Source organism: Euprymna scolopes, chromosome 29, assembly GCF_053919585.1.
Source record: "Euprymna scolopes isolate OS-2025 chromosome 29, ASM5391958v1, whole genome shotgun sequence".
NCBI lineage: Eukaryota > Metazoa > Mollusca > Cephalopoda > Sepiida > Sepiolidae > Euprymna > Euprymna scolopes.
Window position 1 is genome coordinate 38384 of NC_136510.1, and position 23419 is coordinate 61802.

General features: G+C 33.1%; 2 protein-coding genes across 10 annotated transcripts in view; one reads left to right on the forward strand and one right to left on the reverse strand.

Annotated features, from left to right (window-relative positions):
• LOC145252418 (molecular chaperone MKKS-like) overlaps positions 1-22392 on the reverse strand; it is a 45198-nt gene extending 22806 nt beyond the window's left edge. Inside the window, exons 1-2 of one of the 7 annotated variants that reach the window (XM_080111808.1) lie at positions 22074-22392; positions 2056-2278 (exon numbers count right to left, since the gene is read on the reverse strand). The gene's annotated coding sequence lies outside the window, so the exon portion shown is untranslated. Of the gene's footprint in view, positions 1-2055; positions 2279-13945; positions 14084-14372; positions 14559-20164; positions 20300-21125; positions 21286-22073 lie in introns of those variants that run through there. The other 6 variants (XM_080111806.1, XM_080111804.1, XM_080111807.1 and 3 more) reach the window with 6 other exon arrangements.
• The window catches only part of LOC145252420 (N(4)-(Beta-N-acetylglucosaminyl)-L-asparaginase-like), an 83829-nt gene continuing 80499 nt past the window's right edge, over positions 20090-23419 (forward strand). Inside the window, exon 1 of one of the 3 annotated variants that reach the window (XM_080111812.1) lies at positions 20090-20226. The gene's annotated coding sequence lies outside the window, so the exon portion shown is untranslated. Of the gene's footprint in view, positions 20227-20345; positions 20485-21304; positions 21426-23419 lie in introns of those variants that run through there. The other 2 variants (XM_080111811.1, XM_080111814.1) reach the window with 2 other exon arrangements.

Here is a 23419-nt window from a genome sequence, read left to right on the forward strand (position 1 = left end):
GGTCCCAGAAGACTGTGAGCATGACCTTGCTAGCGGAGGGCTGCACACTTGCCTTCTTTGAAACTGGTGAGTCCAAGTGCTTCCACTGCATTGACTGGGCTTTGGTCTCTGGATCATAGTGATGGACCCAGGTTTCATCCTGTGTAATCAGTCTTTTGAAAACCTTTGACTCATCTTCTTGGCACATCTCCAAATTCATCCTCAAGCACTCAACATGTTCTCACTTCTGGAATGGTGTGAGCAACCTAGGAATCCATCTGGCAGACACCTTATGCATATGCAAATGGTCATGAATGATAGTTTCCACAGACCCTGTACTAATCTTGACATCTTGGGTTATTTGGCGAATAGTAATGCGCCGATCTTCCAAAATGGCAGCCTCAACTTGACGGACAGATGCCTCATCAATGGCAGAAGGGGGGGGGGGCAACCAGGTCTGGGAGCTGTTTCCACAGACTTCCGGCCATGTTTGAATGCACAATGCCATATGATGGGGCATTATCACCATAAGTTTCATTCATTTCATCAAAAGTCTCCTGTGGTCTGCGTCCTTTCAAATAAAAAAAACGGATCACTGCTCGACATTCAACAAGCTCCATTTCACACCTGACTCAGCTCAAATACCTGTAAAAGAGAAACCACAATTAGTTCAGAGCTGTAATTTGCCACACAACCCGTAGAAATATAAATCATTGCACATGCAAAATTTCAGCTAGATCAGACAATTGGAAATGGGTCAGAGGCATTACTTATTGCAACGTCCCTCGTAAAGAAACAAAATATAAAATTAATACAGAAGGAATGCGACACTATCTGGAAAGATTTTTTTTTTTTCTGAGCGCACTGACAATAGCCTCATCAAGAAAAAATAAATGCCTCATACATTTTGAGCATTACAGCTATCTTAGTAGGCCAAAACAGTTGTATGAAATTGTATGAGAGGTAACGGTGGGTAATGATAGACTGACAACCTTGGTGCTCCAAGTTTGAATTCAATTCATTCAAGAAAAAAATCACTTTCATTTAGGAATGTTGGCAACCGTCAAGTGGTCCCTCCCATAAGTTTTCTTTTTTTTCTTTTCTTTTTTTTTTTACTCATGTTCACCCCAAACAAGGCATATTACCACTTGAACATAAGGGGCTACTATTTGGGACCATACTAAGGGAAGATGAATAAGATGTGGGCTTACATTACATTTAAACTTCTGCATATCAGTACAGTTAAGGAATTCCAAAGTCTAGCTGTTTGAGAGAAGAAACTATTAGAATAGAAGGCTTTCCAGTATTTAGGGATCTCAACAGTGAAGGGGTGTTATTCTATTGCTAAGTGGGTTTGCAATGAGTTCATCAGAACATATTCCATTAAAAAAATTGTAAAACAAGCACTGTAAGTATCCAATGCCAACAATAAAATCTTCAAATTCATATGATGAGGCAATTGTATTTTTTTGTGATTTAGAAAATGTTAAAACGGACGGACACAATAGGATGCCTCATAAAAAACAAACAGCAGATTTAGCACAATTTACATATAATTTGTTAACAGAAACATTGTTACACTAGAAGAAAAGCACAAATGTGTTCAATAGTCAACTTTCAGTCACTGGATATTATTCCAAGCTTCCACTAACAGAGTTTTAACGATATTGTCTGTAACCTCTCTCTCCTCTGTAACTGAAGTAGATATAATAGTGAGCTACAATATGTTGAAATTTGGAGGTTTTGAGTAGCATTACAAGCCGATAGCTTATTTTCGTTAGACATGGGCAAAATTTCAAACCTCAGGCCAATTTTAACAATTACATGAAAAGGGATAAAATTCCATTCCAATGATGCCAGTTTTAAAAACTTGGAAATTTACACATTATAATGTATAATTCTTTGGTTTAAGGTAAAGAATTGCATAAAATATGATTGCATAATCAGAAAGAGCATACACTTTTACATAAGAGTAATAGGTTTCGTAAGAATAGCTTAAAAAAATAAATGATGAAGAATTTCTGTCAACAAAAAAATAATTCACTATGATCTGAATGTAATATTAATGACACCTACCTAGTTTAAAATGGAGAACGTTTTTATTTTCTGGTCAATTTATTCCGATTGTATAGGTCCAAGTTTTTTTCCAAAAAACTTTGTTTCTTTTCCTTTTTCAATAAATTCAGGATTTTTCTGCATTTGAAACCAAGTGTAATGGATACCTGCCAGAGCCGGGATACAAATCAACATAACCTTGTAGTCTTTAAGGAAAGATTGTATGCGGGACAACATTTTGAACCTACAACAACAAGAAATCTCTATCAATGCAAAAGATGTTGACTAAGAATAATCAGATTTAATTAAATATTCATAGATATAAATAGAAATCCTGCAAAAAAAGAAAAAAAAAAAAAAAATTGTTTTTAGACATAATTGATACCATGTTGGGGATTTATTTCAACCCCAACTGTTTTCTAATCATCACTTTGTTGATAGAAGTCTTGTAAACAGGCATATTTTGCATTGATAACAAACAGTTGCCATGATGTTTACCTTTTTTGTAGCAGTCTTCTTTTTGTAATGGCAATAATTGAAGTAATTAAAACAAAGAAAAATTCATTGTTTGCTCTCAGCAACATATTGTTGATTGATTTATTTATTTTTTTTTACAAAATGTTCATCTTAAATGATTGCATAGTAGTATTAATCTCTTCTTGGCCATCCTCCATAAGTGTGATAGTAGACCCCCACCGCACCCTCCAAAAATGACTTCTCTTTGATTCGATATCAAAGATGCAAGAGAAAGAATCTGCCTGACTTCTTTGCTATGTTAACTTTCCAACATGTAAGCTTAAATATTTACTAGTAATTTTTTTTCAGTCATATGGACCTTATTTTTCTTTTTTCTTTCATAAAATTCAATAATTTATAACAAAGAAACTGTCTGCATGTCTGCAAAAAAAAACCCCCAAAAACACTAAACAATTAGAAAAAAAACAATTCTATATCCCATTCCCTATCAATGCAAAAGATGTTGACTAAGAATTTCCGACACGTTTCCCAGACCAGCAAGATCAACATGCCTCACTTCTAGATCTCTTTCTGACAACAGTTCCCAATGACTGTACAACAAATGCCCACAGCCCACTCGGGAATGCTGATCACGCTGTGATAATGGTAGAAATCAGCCTAAATTCTCGCCCTAAAACTGAAGACCCACTACTCAAAACAACGAGGTATTACAAAAAGGCTGATTGGGAAGCCATCAGGGAGCTCATCAGAGATGCCCCATGGCAAAATATCTTTACTCTTCCAGCGGAACAGTGTGCAAATGAGACCACTGAATGGTTCAAAACTGCTATTGAAGCACATGTTCCCGCACGGAAATTCTATACCAAGCCCCACTCTCCCCAATGGTTTACTTCTGCTTGTGCAGCTGCCATTTGTCAAAGGCAGCATGCGTTCCGCAGATTCAACCGACATAAGTCCAGCTCAAATAAACAGAAGTTTATAGAAGCTAGAAATAATTGTAAGAGAGTGATAGAGACAGCTAAGACAGATTACTCTGAAACCAACAGAAAATGCATCGAAGCACAGAAATTAGGAACCCGGGATTTTTGGAAAATCTACAACAGCGTAGTAAATAATGGACAGTCAACTATTCCCCCACTATCAAACAATCATGAGGTTGCTTGCACGGCAACTGACAAGGCTAATCTGCTTGCCAGTCGGTTTGCCTCAAACTCCACACTGAACTCGGTACACCACTCACTCCCTGATTTTCCTCTGCGAACAGACGCCACACTAGACAATTTGAAAATCACCCCTTCTCAGGTACATGCTATTATAAAAAACCTAGACACCTCAAAAGCATGTGGACCAGATCTCATCCCGGCTGTGCTATTAAAAAAATGCTCTGCCGAGGTTGCTCCAGTTTTGTCCAAACTTTACAATAAATGCCTTAACGAATCTTGTTTTCCCGACTGCTGGAAAACCGCCTCTGTGGTACCAGTCTTCAAGAATTCTGGTGAAAGAACTGACCCACTAAATTATCGCCCCATTAGCCTCCTCCCGCTTTTCGCTAAAATATTTGAGTCCTTAGTTAATCAAGCCCTAGTCCAGCACCTAACAGCTGCTAAACTCCTGACTGACAAACAATATGGATTCAGGCAAGCCCGTTCAACAGCAGATATCTTAACTGTGGTTTCTGAACATATATACCGTTCATTGGATAAAACAGGGGAGGGTAGAACGGTGGCCCTTGATATATCTAAGGCTTTTGACAGGGTATGGCACGATGGTCTTCTAAGGAAAATTAGATCATATGGAATCACTGGAAGAATTCATAATGTAATTAAATTCTTAAGTAATAGAAAAATCAAAGTTGTCCTCGACGGTCGTACATCCAAACAATATGATATAAATGCGGGAGTACCTCAGGGGTCTATCCTTGGACCTCTATTATTCCTGATATTCATAAACGACCTCCCTGATAAAATTGTTTCGGAGATGGGTATATTTGCTGATGACACCACCCTCTATAACAGATATGAGGGGAAAACAAATGAACACATATCCAAGGAAATGGCAGAAACACTAGAGGATGACCTCCAATCCATAGTGGAATGGGGACAAAAATGGTTGGTCACATTCAATGCTGCTAAGACTAAGCTTGTTTCCTTCAATAACTACAAGAAACCTTCTCTACCACCAATAGCAATGGCCAAGAACACATTACCTGAAAGTACTTCCTTTAAACTCCTCGGCCTAACGTTTACAGGGAATATGAACTGGAATAGATACATTGAGAGCATTGCCAAGGCTGCTGCAAGGAAGGTTGGCTCCCTCTACCGTGCTAGAAAACTACTTACGCCTGACAGTATCCTATACCTCTATAAGGCCACCATTTGCCCATGTATGGAGTACTGTTGTCACATCTGGGCTGGTGCATCTGCTGCTTGTCTCTCGCTCCTGGACAGGGTTCAAAAGAGAGTCGCCAACCTGATAGGTCCTGAACTGTCATCTAGGCTTCAGCCTCTGTCCCATCGACGAGATGTTGCATTCCCTCTGCCTGTTCTACAAATACTTTAATGGTGAATGCTCTGACGAACTGCAAACACTTGTACCTCCCCGACGTAACTACCCCCAACAAACCCGACAAGCTACTAAGTCTCATCCCTTTACAGTAGAGATCCCTAGGTGCAAGAAAGCCTTTTACTCCAATAGTTTCTTCCCCAGACTGCGGGTCTTTGGAACTCCCTTCCGGGATTCTGCTTTCCCAACTGCAATGATATGCAGAAGTTCAAGTGTAATGTTAACAAATATCTTTCTACTAATCTCCCTTCATAATGACCCCGCTAATTAAGTCCCTGATAGTAGCCCCCTGCTTCAAAGTGGCACTGTGCCTTGTTTGGGGTGAAAATTGAATTAAAAAAAAAAAAAAAAATTTACAACAAATTACAATGGACATAAATGTAAATAAATCGATAAAGATTTTTTTTTTCAGAAATCCAAGTTTCAATTTGTGCAGTCACCTTTTGGCTATTGTAACAAGTTACCAGATTTTATAGAGTAATTATGAGCAGTCAGAATCTAATATTTAAAGAATTTTCCAATTAAATATTTAATCATAAAAATACACACAAAAAAAACCCCAATAAGATCAATACACCCTATGCTAATTCTAAAAATTATTAGCTATAGCATTATAAGCATATGTGCTTCAACAAGTCATATCTTTTTTATTTGTTGGTCAATTTTTAAAAGAATTACATTGATGAAAGAGAATAAAATAAGCATTCCAATGATGTTAATTTATTTTTCTTTTATGCATTCAATATTTTTATGCTCCAAGTTAAAAATGAAAAGACGGTAAAAAAAATAACGGCAGCAAAAAGGGAAACATTTTTTCAATGTTTACATTTCATACATTACGTTTGGATACATATGTGCAGGGTTAAATTTGATTGGATATGGTTGAAATTTTACAGGCTATATAAACAAAGAAGTCCATGTCTACTGGTGTTTGATTTTGATTTTTATGACCACACGAAGCAAACTTATGACCGAGCAAAGTTGATGAATAATATTTCAAAATTGATAAGCTAAATCGGCATATATCATCCATTTTCATATAGATGATAGTTTCAGAATTATTTTTATGTATAATATGTAAATATTTGATAATTATTAAACGTGCATAAATTTCTTTAAAATGTTATCTTTTATAGAAATTAACAGATAAACAGCTGCTGGCTAAGTGCTAATGCTAACATAATGCGCTGACTAAAGTATTCTCTTAAAAATAGAAAATTTTTTGTTTTCGTCTTATTTTTTATTGAGTTTGTCAATTTAAAAAATTATTTTGAAGTTTTTCAAATTTGATTTTCAAACAATACTATATTGAAACAGGATTATTTATGCCATTTTTTGTGTTTGCTGTTTTTTTGTTTTTATTTTTCAGATTTTTTTAAAGAAGTTTTAACATCGTTCGTTTTGCACTACGTTTGTTTTTGTTTTTTTTTTCCCCATCACGTTCGCACTTTCTTTTTTTGTTTTTCCGATTTTAAGAAATTTTAACATCGTTCATTTGCATCACGTTTGTTTTTGTTTTTTTTTGGGGGGGGGTCCGATTTTTTTCAAGTTTTAACATTGTTTTATTTTTTTATATATACTATTTAAACAGGGTTATTACTTCGCTTAAAAAGGTACTTGTGCACTTATGCTACCATGCTGAAATAACATTTAGAAACCCATTTTTAACATGAGGAGGAAGGGTGTTTTGTTAACTATTCTGTACTTTCACCTAACAATTAAATAAACGATATCGTGAAACTTGAATTCATTTTTAACTCAAGACCATTTTTTCGAATCTGTGAAACAAACCCGTTTTTTTTTTAACTGAGGATATCTAAATAATAATAATAATAATAATTAGGCGATTTGATAAAGAATTTCATTGTGATGCATTCTGTAAATTTTTACCTTGTTTCCGCCTTAACATTTTTCTTTAAAATGACTACCTTTTTAAGGTTTTCGGGTATGCTGAAAATGAATATCGTATTTAAATTTTCTGCAAATAAGTAGCTTTCTGGATATTAAGCAATGTCATATCTTATGTTATTGCTGGTGGCCATCTTGGTATGCACGTTTCTGCATAGTTTCTCGGAGTTGCGCTTGCGCATACCAAGATGGCCACTAGCAATAACATAAGAAATGGCATTGCTTAATATCCGGAAAACTACTTATTTGCAGAAAATTTAAATGCGATATTCGTTTTCAGCATACCCTAAAACCTATAGAAGCAATTATTTTAAATGTTAAGGTGGAAACAACGTAAAAAAATTACCGTTTTATTTCTTTGTTTACATAGTTGAATTTTCAGTAAAACAACAGAATAGAAATGACAAAAATTACCATCAACTGGTGAATATATAGTTGTTGCTTATCAGGATTCTTGGTATCCTGGTACTGTGATAGTTACATCAAGGATTCATGTAGAGTACGATTTATGGTTGCATCTCAGAAAATAGGGGTATATTTTGGGCAAGATAGAGAGGATTTACTAAATTGAAAATTGGACTGGTCCCAAAATGCATAAGTTCTGGTCGACTATGGGAATTTCCATCTTTTACAGAAATCCAAAATCTATATGAAAAATTTTCTTTGATTTATTTCTGAGATTAATTCATAACTACTCAATTTTTTTGTTTTTTTCTGTGAGAGGAGTAGTAAATATCGGCCATGAATGCTCTTCAGGCATTCTATGGCTACACCCCAGATTAAGCTCTCTTTTGGTGAGGAGGCAGGAAAATGCCTATTCTCAATAAAGCTATATTTAAATACCACTATAATACTTAGTTTTGTTCATGAATAGACACCCACTGTATGATATCATGCGTCAATTTTAAAAAAATTAAATGTTTACATCTTAATTTATAATTCAGAGCTTATGGTAAAGAAATACATCAAATTTGACTGCATAATCAGAAAAAGCACACAATTTTACAGTGCCAAGTTTCATGAGAATAGCTTGAAAAAGAAATAAATGGTGGCGAAATTACCAAATTTCTTGAAAAGTTGAGGTCCGTAATTTAGCCCACTTCTTCCAAAGAAAAATGTCCACGGAAAAGCCTAAATTTTGGCACTTAAAATTCTCATAAGTTTTGAACTACTTATGGTATTTGCATAATTCAAACGGTTTTAAGCATCTTTTACATAGCTCTTTTCAAGCAAGTTGATAAAATAACAATTATCTAAAAAGAAAAAATCAATTTGTAATATTAATCAGACACTTCACTATGCCCATTCGCACGCGAACATATTATGTAAGAAAAATACTACTGAAGGCAGTGAAATAGCACAAAATAGTCCCAAGGTCCAGAGGCTCATACCATGCAAACAGTATATTTGTGGCAGGTTTGATTATCAGATTCATTGTCAGTGACCTCAAATACCCCTAAAAAAAACAAATTATAGTTGTCGGTGTTCTGTTGTAGCGTTAGGTAACATTTACCAAAATAAATTTAAAAAAAAGTCATTTAAATATTTGTAGGAGGTGCTCAGTTTCTAATGCAACGTTTTAGTAAATCGATCACCCATTTTAGAACCAGTTGACATTTTTAGGCCAAATTTCACGAAATTCGTCTTTTTTAAACAGTTTGGCTTTTTTTGAATTTGCATTGCATTAGAAACTGAGCATGTCCTGACAGTAAATATGAAGAATCTTTTCACCCTTGAAAAATCCTTTAAACTTACCACTTTTAAAAGTTTTTGGGGATGTTGAACATGAAAATAATGTTTAAAATTACGGCAAATGAAGATATGAAGAAATGTTAGCTGACATACATGAGTGAGACCCCTCTAGCTAAATACGCATCGGCTCTGATGTTGTACGCAGTTCGATTGAGGGAGCAATTATTTTTACAAGGAAAGAATTTTTGCGTGGGGCCTAGTTTATTTATTTATTTTGGCTTGAACTTTGCGCCTTTTCAGATTATTTTGTTATGTATTTTTTTTATTATATTTTTTATTTTGGCTTGAACTTTGCGCTTTGCAAATTATTTTGTTATATATTTTTTTTTGCTTTTTTTGGATGGATATTTTTTGGTAATTATTAACAGGAAAATTAGTACAAGTCCAAATTAGCACTTGTGGCGATAAACGAAAAGCTTTAGCGTGTACCTACCTCTCACAGAATGTCAGTGTTTTTTTCTCATATCGAAACATAGTGAAATGTTATTTGGTGCTAGTGCAGTCACTTATTGATCCGCGCTATTTTTAAATAGTATTTTCAAGTTTAATTATTTAATAAGTTTAATTTAATTTGAGATACCTGTTTTTACTAAATTGTAAGGTAAAAGTACAGAATACGTACACAACACCCTACCGTCCCCATGTTAAGAATGACTTTCTAAATAATGTCATTATTTAAAGAAAAAAAAAAAAAAACTACTCGACGAGAACACTGTTCTTGTTATAATTATTTTTTATTAAAAAATATAAAATTTCAAGTTGGCTTATTAAATTTTAAAAGTTAGTGATAATTTTCAAGGATTTTCCGAGGGTGGAAAATCTCCCCCCACCCCCAAAAAGGTGGCCATATAGTGGGTGCTCATTTTACGTTAAATTATTATAGAAAAGTGATCCCTCACTTTTTTGAAACTAACATTTCTTCATATCTTGGAAACTACTTGTATACCGTAATTTTAAATGTTATTTTCGTTTTCAGCATCCCCGAAAACCTATTCAAGTGGTAATTTTAAACGATTTTTTGAGGGTGGAAAGATTCTTCATATTTACCATATAGACTTTTTGTTTTTTTATTTACTAATCTGGCAGACTAGAGTCCATTCGATGATAATCCGCTGAAAAAAAAAAAAGGACGAAAATAAAAAATATATAGGAGGGGGGGGTAAGGTTTTTCAGGTTCGCCAATTAATTTTCTACCTTATCTTTTTTCGTAATTTTTGAATATGTTCATTACTGTAACATGACAATGGTTTTACTTGATTATTTCGAATTTGGCTTTTATAATGAAGAACAGAATTTTGTTTTCTCGCAATAAAGTCATACTGCGATTTAGTGACTAACAATAATTTTCAGCAGATTTGCTGTTTAGTTGTACAAATATTCTCAAACCAGGTAATCTCTAAAAGGAACACTTAAAGGTCGACACCGGTATCTAGCAGAAGCTTTTTTTACAGGTTTTATAAACTTTAAATGGGTAAAATATAAACACATAATTATTGAAAATGTGATCGATCATCATGTTATTAAAATTTAATTTAAATTAACCATGTTGTTTAACAAATAATGCAAGATGAAGTTTTAAAATGATTAAATATATTTTATTTTATAATTTAACATTAAAAACATTGGACAATGAAAATAAAATTTTGGGTACTTATGTATTTTTTTGTACTGTGCTAAAATAATGTTATTTTGAAAGCCATTCTTAACACGGGGAGGGTGTTTTGTAACTATTCTGTGCTTCCACTTTACAATTAAAAAAAAAAAAAAAAAAAAAAAGGTTATCATGAAACTTTAATTTAACCGGAAAAAAATATTTAAAAACAGCGTGGCACCAAAAACGCATAAGCACCAAATTTTGGTTTAATTTTACAGTAGATATTGTTTTTGGATGCATACGATGGCAGATGGTACCACATTATTTTTATAATTTTTTTTTCTTGCCAGTTTAAATTCAAGTGTTTTTGTTTTTTTGAATTGTAAGGTGAAAGCACAGAATAATTACAAAACACCCTCACCTCCTGATTAAGAAAGGTTTTAAAAATAATGTTATCATTTCAGCATGACACCAAAAATACATAAGCACCCAAAATTTCATTTTTATTGGTCAATGTTTTCAATTTTAAATTATAAAATAAAATATATTTAATAATTTTAAAACTTCATCTTGCATTATTTTTTAATTTGTTAAACAACGTGATTAATTTTAATTAAATTTTATCCCATCATTTTCATTAATTATGATTATGCAGTGATAATGGTTGAAATTTCCCTAAACTCGAAGAGCCACTGCTCAAAACAAAGAGATTATAAAAAGGCCTACTGGGAAGCCATCAGGGATCTCATCAGAGATGCCCCATGGGAAAATATCTTTTCTATTCCTGCTGAACAGTGCGCAATTGAGACCACTGAATGGTTCAAAACGGCAATTGAAGCACATGTTCCCACGCGGAAATTTTATAGCAAGCCCCCACTAAACAGATAGAAGTACATAGAAGCTAAGAGTAACTGTAAGCTAAGAGAGAATTTACTGAAACCACCAAAAAACACATTGAAGTTCAGAAATTAGGAACCTGTGATTTCTGGAAAATCTACAACAATAATGGGCAATCAACAATTCCGCCACTATCCAACACTCATGAGGTTGTTTGCACAGCAACCGAGAAGGCTAACATGCTTGCCAGTCGGTTTGCCTTCAACTCCACACTGGACCCTGCTAACCGCCCGCTCCCTGACTTTCCTTTGCGGACAGACGTCACACTAGATGATCTGAAAATTACCCTTTCTCAGGTGCATGCTATCATAAAAAATCTTGAAACTGCAAAAGCATGTGGACCTCATCCCGGCTGTGCTATTAAAAAAATGCTCCGCCAAAGTAGCTCCAGTTCTCTCCAAACTTTACAACAAATGTCTTAAAGAATCTTGCTTTCCTGACTGCTGCAAAACTGCTTCTGTGGTACCAGGTTTTAAGAATTCTGGCAAAAGAACTGATCCATTAAATTATCGCCCCATTAGCCTCCTCCCACTTTTCGCCAAAATATTTGAGTCCATAATTAACCAAGCCCTAGTCCACCACCTTACAGATGCGAAACTTCTAACTGATCAACAATATGGATTTAGGCAAGTCCATTCCAAAGCAGATATCCTAACTGTAATCTCTGAACGTATATACCATTCACTGGACAAAGCAGGGGAGGGTAGAGCAGTAGAGATATATCTCAGGCTTTTGACAGGGTATGGCATGAAGGTCTTCTCAGGAAAATCAGATCATATGGCATCAGTGGACGAATACTCAACATAATTAAATCCTTCCTAGATAAGAGAAAAATCCAGGTTGTCCTTGACGGTCGTACATCTAAACATATCTAAATATGATATAAATGCACGACAGGAAAACAAATGAATACATATCTAAGGAAATGGCAGAAACACTAGAAGATGATCTCCAATCTGTAGTAGAATGAGGACAAAAATGGATGGTCACATTCAATGCTGCCAAGACTGAATTTGTTTCCTTTAATAATTACAAGAAACCTTCTCTACCACCAATAGCAATGGCCAAAGACTCATTATCTGAAAGTAATTCTTTTAAACTCCTCGGCCTAATGTTCACAGGAAACAGGAGTTGGAGCAATTACATTGAGAGCATTGCCAGGACCGCTGCAAAGAAGGTAGGCTCTTTCTACCATATTAGAAAGCTATTAATGCCCAAAAGTATACTGTACCTCTATAAGGACACCATTCACCCATGTATGGAGCATTGTTGTCATATTTGGGCTGGTGCATCTGCTACTTGTCTCTCGCTCCTAGACAAGGTTCAAAAGAGAGTCGCCAACCTGATAGGTCCTGAACTGTCATCTAAGCGTCAACCTCTGTCTCATTGACGAAATATTGCATCCCTCTGCCTGTTCTACAAGTAATTTAATGATGAATAATTCCAACGAACTGCAAGCATTTGTACCACCTCAACGTAAATACCCCCCCCCGCGACAAGCAGCTAAATCCCACCCCTACACAGTAGAGATCCCTAGATGTAAGAGAGCTTTCTATTCAAGTAGTTTCTCCCCCAGAACTGCTAGACTTTAGAATTCCCTTCCTGATCCCTGCTTCCCCAACTGTACTGACATGCAGAAGTTCAAGCGTAACGTGAACAGAGATCTTGCTACCCAACTCCCTACATAGTACCCCAGTAGCTAAGGTCCCTGATAGTAGCCCCCTACATCAAAGTGGCAATGTGCCTTATTTGGGGTCAAAATGTAATAAAAAAAAATTTTTTAAATGTGATTATATTTTACCTATTTAATGTTTGTGAAACATGTATAAAAAAAAAAATATATAGCAAGCTTCTGCTAGATACCGGTGTCGACCTTTAAGAGTCCCTTTTAGTGATTACCTGGCTCGAGGATATTTGTACAACTAAACGGAAAATCTGTCTACTTTAGCGTTCTAAATTATGAAATGAACGAATTTCTTAGTAAAATGGAGTTGTCTCCCTCTGCACTATGATCTTGTATGTATAAAAAATAAAAAATAAAAAAAAGCGCTCGTTTTTCATGAAACGTACATGTATTTTTTTTTATTGAAAATTACATTCATAATTGTCTAAACTGGGCGAGGACCATTTGAAAAACAAAACATTTATGCATAAAAATTTATCAAAATATAATTGTAAAAACATTTAGTGAAAAGTTTGCGTAAGAAAATATAGTTATAATAATAACATTAAATAAAGCAACATTGGATTTTTATAAAAATAGTTTTTTTTTTCTCGAACAAATAAATAATTTTAATTAAATATTGTTTTGAATTAAAGCAACTTTGAAGGGTCAACAACAAATTAATTTAAATGAAACCGAAAAATTATTATCTAGTTCAATTTTGTTATTTATTTCATGCTTTGGTCATAGTTTAAAATACTGATTTCTCCCTTGGATTTCAACGATAGGTGCGCGAAATAAAATGGCGTCTCCAGTTTCGGCGATAAAGTGTAGAAATACCAAAATTACTTTTCTACTTACCTGGATAAGTTATTTTTGTGTTTGAAAATATTTTAAAGTGCTTTTATTTATCTTTTATTTATTTATTTTTTTTTTTTTTACTTCGATATCTTGTAAACACGACAAATTCAACATGACACCGCATTTTACATGAGATGTAACCACGATAATCAACCTTCAATCTAAAATTACACCTAATAAAAAAAAAACATACTTACCGGTTAAAAATAATATTTTTAGCCAATTGGTCACAGTTATTAGCTTTATTTTTGCTTAATGTTCGATTTAGTTGTTAATCATAACGTGCCGATATCGACAGTCAAGGGACAGTAGTAAACTAGAAAAAAGGGCACAAAATATACTGCTTTTTTCTTTCTTTTTTTTAACTGCTGGCCAGAAGAAATAATTTTTTTTAAATCTCACCATAAATTTTTACAAATATGTTGTCTAAAGTTTTACTAACAAATTTCCCCAAAATACAAATAAGAATTTTATAAATTAAATAAAAATAAAATGCAACTAGAGAAATGTTTTGTCTTCAAGCAACTGTTCTCAGTTTTAGATTAATACGTCGACATTAATCTCAAAGGAAAATATTAAATACTAAAAAGGGAAATAACATGAATATATTAAAAATATTCTTACCTGAAAGAAATTATTTAAATCATCTAATCATTATAGGACAGTTTAAAAAGATAAAATTTAAACGAAGCTTCGAAAAAAAAAGATGTGTCTGACCTTGTTTCAGGGGCAATTAACTCTTACCGTCTTCTTCGATATAAAAGATTTCTTGACCTTCTCATCAGGAGCAAATGTGCTACTCGCTTCCAATACACACACGCACACACATTTTCAGCATATCCTACTAGTATTTAGTTTACTTTTTGAGCGATTATCAAGCGTCCAAATGGCTGTAACGAAACTGCCACATTTTTTATTCAAACTGAACAGACTTGACACTAATTTAGTTTTCAACTCAAACCACACTTTAACATATGTTAAAACACACAATAAATGTAGCCACATAGATAAAAGAGAAATTTATTTTGCCTTTGATAACATTTATTTATTCTATTTGTGGCAAGGGTAATGAGGGACTTAATGAGTTACACAAGTGGCAGTGCCTAGTCTGTCAGGTGACAGGATCAGGGAAGAAAAAAGAAAAGAAACCCCTTAGTCTGTAGATGGATCATTTATATACATATGGCATTAATTTGCATATGAAAGATGCACACACACACAAATCACTTTGCCCCTTTCAGACAGTAATGTTGAAAAAGCAAAGGTATTACATGACTTAGGTTTGTCCTGAAGATTGCATCAATGATAATGCAATCCATTGTGAAAGCACTAATTTCCCAGGATACATAGATATAATTTATGCATTGCATCTGTAGATCGTGTGAAGGAACATTTGACAAAATTTGGACTAGCCTAAAAGTCTCCTGAGTAGCTTGAAGAATGAGCATGAGTAGGTGTGACAGAAACTGTGTGAAAAATATTGAATAATTCGACCCCTTGTCTTTCCAAGCTTATAACTACTCGAAAAATGTAATTCAAACCCTAATTTTTTTTTCAATTAAACGAGCAGGGACCAAGGTTTCATTAAAAACAAAACAAAACAAAACAAAAACATGATTAAAAAAAAAGGTTTTAAACTTCGGACTTTATAGGTAAATTTCTAAAAAACACTTCTTTTTTTTTGTTTTAAAGTTGAATATATTATTTATTGATCTTTTATCTTCAATTTGTGATATATAAAACTTTGGTGAGTAAATTAATTATTTACTTTTTAATAGACATTTAAAAATGGGGGGGGCGTGAATTTAAAAAAAAAACGTTTGTCTAAAATATTATATTTGGTTTATTGGAAAGAGCATAAAATTTCACATTGACCCTTAAAATATCGTAAAAATAGAATCAATAGAAACATTTTGATAGATTTTTAAATTTAAAAATTGAAAAATACTGAACTCGTAAAATTAAATTAATTTCATTACTGTTTTTCAAAAAAGAAAAATATAATATTTCTATTACTTTTTATACAACTTTAATAGTTTATTTTGTAAGTATAATTCATAAAGAAAATAAACAACCCACTTTTAAAAGAGAAATGACAAGTTTTTTATATTTTATTCGCAGTTTCGTGTTAGGGGTGTCAAAAATTCCAAAATAAATCTGATACACCCAGAACATGAGTGCTTGAATTGTGATTCACAGCGATAATGGTAGACTATGATGGATACGGGGAGCATATACTTCAGAATCTCTACTCGACATGATGCAACAAATTATATTTTCAGTATGCAGAAAACGGATTGGTCATTTTCTTGTTTGGCTCTGTATAGCTACAGCATACGTAAAACAAAAAGTTACAATTGGTTGGGATGATGAAATGAACGACTCACCCCCTTAGGAGTATGCGGATGGAAACTCTGAACAGTGCAGGAAAAAATGTCCCATACTCTTGCAGCAGGTGTATGAGGAAGTCCAAAATAGGCCAGGTGACTGGAATCAACAGTTCACACTGTGATGGGTGATGGAATTCCTTATAATGTAAAGAATTTGTGTGATTTCCCAGGAGCTCATATGCCATTCAATACCTCCAGTGGCTCGTCAAAAAAAACAAACAACTTCACAGACCAAGGTTAATCTTGATAAAGAATACTTCTGACACTAGTAGCTCTGAAACCACCAATGACAACGATAAAATCTGACAACAGCAACAACGACGATGATGGACTGCATGACAATAGTCTTTGGCATAATTTCCCTACAAAGGAAATTACTGCTCCTCCAGTCTGCAAGAGTGTTCAAACAAATAAGCCTGTGCCCAGCTATTTGTGATGACGACATCAGGTGGGAATGTGGTGAAGGTAATAAGATATATGACTTATACAGGCAGCGCAAAAAAAAAAAAACGAGAAAGAAAAACTTTAATCTGAAGATGGATCATTTATATATAAAAGGCATTAATTTGCATATGAAAGGAGTGATGGTTATAAGAAGGATAAATTGGAAAGTACAGGCGTTGAGTTTTTGACAGCTAAGAGAGAAAAAGAGAATTACAGCTTAAGTTAAGAGGAATTGGTACGAATTGCAGCACTGGTGAAAAGGAGTTCTAACAGAATTATTTTTTTTTTTTACACAGCATATTTATTTTTCACCTCCCCCCTCTCCATTTTTTTTTCTTTGTTTGTTTTGTTGGCTATAAGTAAAAAAAATGCCGGATATTTTAAAATTAGAAATTTGCTATTTTGATTACAAATGTATTTTTGTTCAAAATTTGTCTTTTTTCTATGCTTACAAATAATATTTTTTTAATAAAATGAATTAAACGTTATCGTTTGTTTTAAATACAAAATAGACAGAAAACAGATTTTCAAAGTACAATGACACCACCAAGTGTAAAACATTGCCTTGGGAGTAAGGGGCATGCTTCAGGTGTTACAACCTTTCTCCAACAAACAAAGTTATACACAGGGTCATTTTTTAATATGAAGAAAATCCAGCTTCCCAAAAAGGGAGCACTCTGGTTTGAGTAAAAATAAATATTGTCTTAATCTTGTAGGATTTCTCCTCCAATCGAAAAAGTCTGTCAAATATTTAATAATCCTAACCTGATGAAGGTACAGAATAGAGTAATATTACTAAATAGGGTTTGTGGGTGATATCAGAAAATAAGTCTGTGCAGGCCTTAAAAATGTTTCTTATCTTAAACATTATTACATGAGGAGTCATTTCAAATAAAAGGTTAATTTATTTTATAAAGGAGTCATTTCAAATAAAAGGAGTCATTTCAAATAAAAGGTTAATTTATTTTATAAATCAAGAAATGCACAATTAAAATGTGGAAACATTGAATGAGTAATAATGAAGATGGCTGCCACTCGCAATTTCATAGAGTAAGTTGCAGGCTTGACCTTCTGATCAAAAACCAAGATCGAGTGAATTGGAACAAATCGATTGTATCACAAATAAATTTGTCAAAAATTATTTGTTATATTGTGTGCATTTATTCTATATACATTATTTTCCATTTTAAATTAAAAAAACAATTTAACTTAAAAATAAAATTTGTTTAAAAGTTGTTTAAATTATTTGGGATTTTAAATTAAACAAATGTTAAAAATAAATGTTGTTTAAATTATTGATTGAGATTGTCGGACTGACTTCCTCATCTTGGTTGTTATTGTCACAACGTTTCGGCCATTTTGCCCGCCGGCCTTCGTCAGGCGTTTTGTATCGAACTGGTGAACCGTTTGTTAGGAGTCTCGAACCCAACCCTTTATTATTATTACGGGGGCACCGTGTTCGGACTCCAGCTAGGCTTTGGGACATAGTTGCTGATTCTCTGTTTTGAATGTTACTTTTTCACTGCCTTCGTTCAGGATTGAACTCAGCACCTTTGGGTAACTGTAAACTTTGATACAACATCTAGGACCACTCGGCCATATGTCACTAGGATACAAAACACCTGACGAAGGCCGGAGGGCAAAACGGCCGAAACGTTGTGACAATAACAACCAAGATGAGGAAGTCAGTCCGACAATCTCAATCAATGAAAACACCTCATCTCAAAAATACAGACAATTAATATTGTTTAAATTATTTTTCATGTTTTTCTTTTTCATGCATTTATTCTACATAAATAAAAATAAAAGTTGTTTAAATTATTTTCCTTTTAATATCTTTTTATTTATAGAAATATTAATAACAGTTGTTTCATTGTCATTTTCCGACTTGTCAGTTTTGCCTCGGTTCATTCCGCTTGTCTGAAACATTAGCATGTCCAGTGTCATGGTTGCTACACTGGATATACTCATGTTTCAAACAATTTTTTTCTTTTAATTGCATTTTCACCCCAAACAAGGCACAGTGCCACTTTAATGTAGGGGCTACTATCTGGGACATAATTGCAGGAATGCTATGTAGGGAGTTAAGTAATAAGATGAACTTCTGTATGTCAGTAGAGTCGGGGAAGCAGGAACCCGGAAGGGAATTCCAAACTCTAGCAGTTCTAGGGAAGAAAATATTAGAGTAGAAGGCTTTCTTTCGTGTAGGGATCTCTACTGTGTAGGGGTGGGATTTTGCTGCTTGTCAGGTTTTTCGGGGTTATTTACGTTGAAGTGGTAGTGGGCTTGTAGTTGGTCAGAGCATCTACCATTAAAATACTTGTAAAACAGGCAGAGGGATGCAACATTTTCTCAATGGGACAGTCCTTGCAACCTCTATCTCACAGAAGAGATGTTGCGAGTTTGTCTCGGATGTATCGTTATTTTCATGGAAAGTGTTTGACTGAGCTTCAATCTATGGTCCCCCCTCGCCAAACTTTCACAAGAAACACTCGTCTAGCTGTAAACACTATCAATAATTCCCCCCACTCTTTATCTGTGCCTAAACCTAAACGTAGATTCCATGAACAAAGCTTCTTTCTTAGAACTGCACGCCTGTGGAATTGTCTTCTGTTTTCCTGCTTTCCGGCTGACTACAATATGGTTGTCTTCAAGTCTAACGTAAATAAGTTTTTGATGAGCCGTTCCATATAAGTTATCAAATTTACCAAATTTTCATTACTAATGATTACTATATTGTTCAATTTCTACTGTACACTCTTTAACCCTTATCCTTGAGTGGCCTCTGGGCCTTGATAATGTGGTGATGCCTATGTAAAAAAAAAAAAAAAAAAAAAAAAAGGCTCGGAACCTATTAGGTTGGTGACTCTCTTTTGAACCCTGTCCAGGAGTGAGAGACTATTAGCAGATACACCAGCTCAAATGTGACAACAATATTCCATACATGTTACTATCCATTTTTGTCCCCATTCCACTACAGGCCTTCCTCTAGGGTTTCCACCAATCCTTAGATATGTGGTCATTTATTTTCCTCTCATGCCTGTGAAAGAATGAGGTGTCATCAGCAAATGTACCCATCACAGACAATTTTATCAGGGAGGTAATTTATGAATATCAGGAATAATAAAGGTCCAAGGTACACCCATATTTTTATCATATTGTTTAGACGTACGACTACTGAGGACAACCTGAATTCTTATCTTATTTAAGAAGGGTTTAATTATGTTAAGTATTCGTCCAATATATACCATATGATCTGATTTTCCTGACCATCGTGACATACCCTGTCAAAAGCCTTGCGTTCTAAACAACAATAATCTGTAATTTAGAGGTATTTTTATCACCAGAAATACGAAGCAACATCTATCATGAAGCTATGTTAAAATTTTAAGAAAAATCTTAAAAACATTACTAATCATTAATAAAATTGAGAGAATCTAAACTAAAGGAAAACATTTGCTAGAAAGGAACATCTTTTAAGAAGGAACATAATATCTTGCTGACCGGAGCAATGCCACGTGGTTTAAGTTTTATCATTTTGATTTATTTTATTTTATTTATTTTGTAAGCTTTTCAACTTACACATAAATTAATTCCCGTGTATCTCCATCTCATCTTGAATACATCTGATCACAAAAAGAAAGGTATATCAGACCTGGAAACTGGACAAAATAGAATGTGATGGAAAATTGAGTACAGGCAAATTGCTTTATGTTGGGTACTACGAACCGTGCTGATGCTGAAATAATTCTTAACATAGGGAGATGATCTTTGTTAACTATTATGTACTTTAACCTAACAATTTAGTAAACGAATGGGTTATGCAGAAAGATAGGCGACAACTCTAAGTCCACAGGAAGCGGTGTCAGATAAAAAGCTCGCATTCGAAATTTTGGAACTTGGTAAGATAGAATCGACAAATCGATTTTTTAAATACATCGTTTTAAGCAAAAAAAAAAAAAAAAAACAATATTACGTATTTAATTGTTATGTCGAAAATAGTTATATATCCTCAAATTACGAAAATTAATTGAGTTATTGTGTTTTAATATATATATATATATATATATATATATATATATATATATATATATATATATATATATATATATATATATATATATAAATTACAATTGAATTTACCAAAATGATCCAAGATGGTAAAATTAAAGTATATTATAAATATTAAAGAATTAATATTTATAAAGTTATCTCAGCCAGATGTAAAAGCTCGATAAAACCAAATAGGAAATAGAGCTTATAATACGAGCAAACAGTTAATAAAACATGTTTAAAAAAAACACTTTGAAATGAGTTAAAAACATATTTAATCTGAAAAGGAAACACTAGATAAGTGGATAGTCCTTAATCCGCGGAGTTTCGAAGAAATACTTTCCTTCTCTTCAGAGGGTAGGAATTAGCACAATATGGGATCGGATTTTGCATGCAAAAGTATTTGATGAAACAACAAGTAAGTCAAAGATCTTACTTGAAAACAAAAAAAGTGAAGCAGAGGGAATACGGTGAAGAAAAAGGTGATTACACGTGAATGGATAGTCTGGTGGAAGATAAATAATCCAGTGACGGTAAAATCCAAATGTATAACTTCAAGAAAGTTAAAATTGGATTTTACGGGATTTCCTTGGATTTTACTTGTGCAAATGGAAATTCATTTTATAATGTCTTGATTAAACTGTACAAGTACCAAAATTTGCGTTCCGAATTATGCCCCCTGTTTATGAACTCTCTACGTCTACTTTATAACATCTAAGAAAAATATAATTTTACCCAATTTTCCGTAAAAATTACTCATAAATATAAATAACTTTCTACTCGATTTTTCGTAAGTTTTGGATACATTACTATTTTCGATATATTAGAGTTCCCTGGCCTTTTGGCTAGGAGCAAAATGTAAGTTTTGATAGTACACTTCACCTTCTTTGACCTCGATCAGTCGAGAAGAAATCCTTCTAGATTGAGGCAATTTTTATTTTTGTTCCTATCCAGAGTGCCCCTTTTGAGGGAGCTAATTTTTCCCCACATTAAAAACCGACCTTGAGTCTAATTCTGCCCTCGTTGGGTGGCAAGGAAGGAACAATTAAGTACGTAATAATGGTTTTGGCGTAACCGGTGTCAAAATTTTGAAAATCGGGTTACCTTTTACGAAACTGGACTTCTCTTTTGTTTTTTATTTTTTGTAACAGCCATGTTTTTGGGATTTTTTTGTTTTGTTTTTTTTGGTGATGCAGAAGAACCAGACGACTTGACTTTGGAATTTGTTTTTACTCAGTAAAAGAACAGTCCTTCACGACTGAGACAATTTTTAAAATTTTATTTTTGTACCTTTTCTCCACGTTAAAAAACGACCCTGGTATCTAACTCCGTCCCGTTGGGAGGCATTGTAAATAGGTATTATAAAAAATGGTGATCGATCGATTTTTTTTTTAAATATGCCGTTTTAGGCAAAAAAAAAAAAAAGAACAGTACTTACTTAATTGTCATGTCGAAAATAGTGATATATCCCAAAATTACAAAAATTCATTGAGTAGAAAAACTGTTATTGTGTTTTTAGTAAAGTAAAAAAAAGTTCATTGCTATGGTCTTAAAAAAAATGTCCGCCAACCTCAAGTTAATATATAGCCATTTAGGGCATCTTTTGTAATTTTGTAAAGTAAAAAGAGTATTCCATTCAGGCCTGGTGCAGATTTATTTCTGGCTTTGATGACCATAATATTATTATTTCACTGTTTTTAATTTGTTTTTAGTATTATAAAAAATGTCTTAGTTTATGAATTGATTTCTTTTTTTTTCTTTTTTTGTAAAGATAGAAAAAATACTTTCACTATTTTGAATTTGTTTTAGTAATACAAAAGTATATTACTTCATGAAATATTCATTGATTTGTTTCGATTTTTATGCCAATTTGATTACTTATTTTTTTTAATTAATACAAGCCCAGTTTAATAAGTGGGACATTTTTGTATCAAAATAAAGTTTCAGAATTTATTTTTAAATGGCCTTAAATTATTTAAAATAAAAAGCTCGGGATGAAATAAAGTTTGCATTTTTTTTAATGGTTTCAAAATTTTATTGAATTTTGTTAAAAAAATAAGACGCTCTTTTTGCTCATGTTTGAATGATTGTGTTTCATGTCATCATTTTATTGACTGATTTGAGTCACGTGACAGTTTTTAAATTGTAAACACTGGCAGATGATAATTTAAAGTTTTTAGTGGCTTTTTTCTTCAGATAAGATTTTGGTGGTGACCAATCTACAACTTATTTTTTATCTCCGTGAATACAGTTTTCTTATGTTATAAAAACTGTGTTTACATAAATTAATTACTCTCTTTTTTTGATAACTCAATATAAGAATGTTGAGAAGATATTTGAATGCATTTTATTTTGTCATACCTTTTAAAATATAGAGAAGTTGAGACAGTTGATCCCTTATTATGTAATTTTTAGTAATATTTTGGTCTATAGATAACTTTGTGAAGTCAAAAACAAATTCATTTCGTGGAAAAAAATCTGAGAATTAAAAATATATGTTGACAGAGAGTCAGTGTTTAATTTTTAGAAATTGAAGACACTTAATTTATTGAATTTATTTTAGAAAGAATCTGAGAATTAGAAAAAGAATTTGTGACGAAAGTCATTATTGGAAATTATATTCGGAGAAACCACAAATATTTATTGAAAATATCCAAAAATAATCAGAATGTTTGTATTTTAGTCAGAGTGGGCAATTATTTAAGTCTCATTAAAAATTGACATTCGTTTATCCAAAAGATAAATGAATAATAAAAAAAAGAAAATAGGTCTTTTTATATTTAA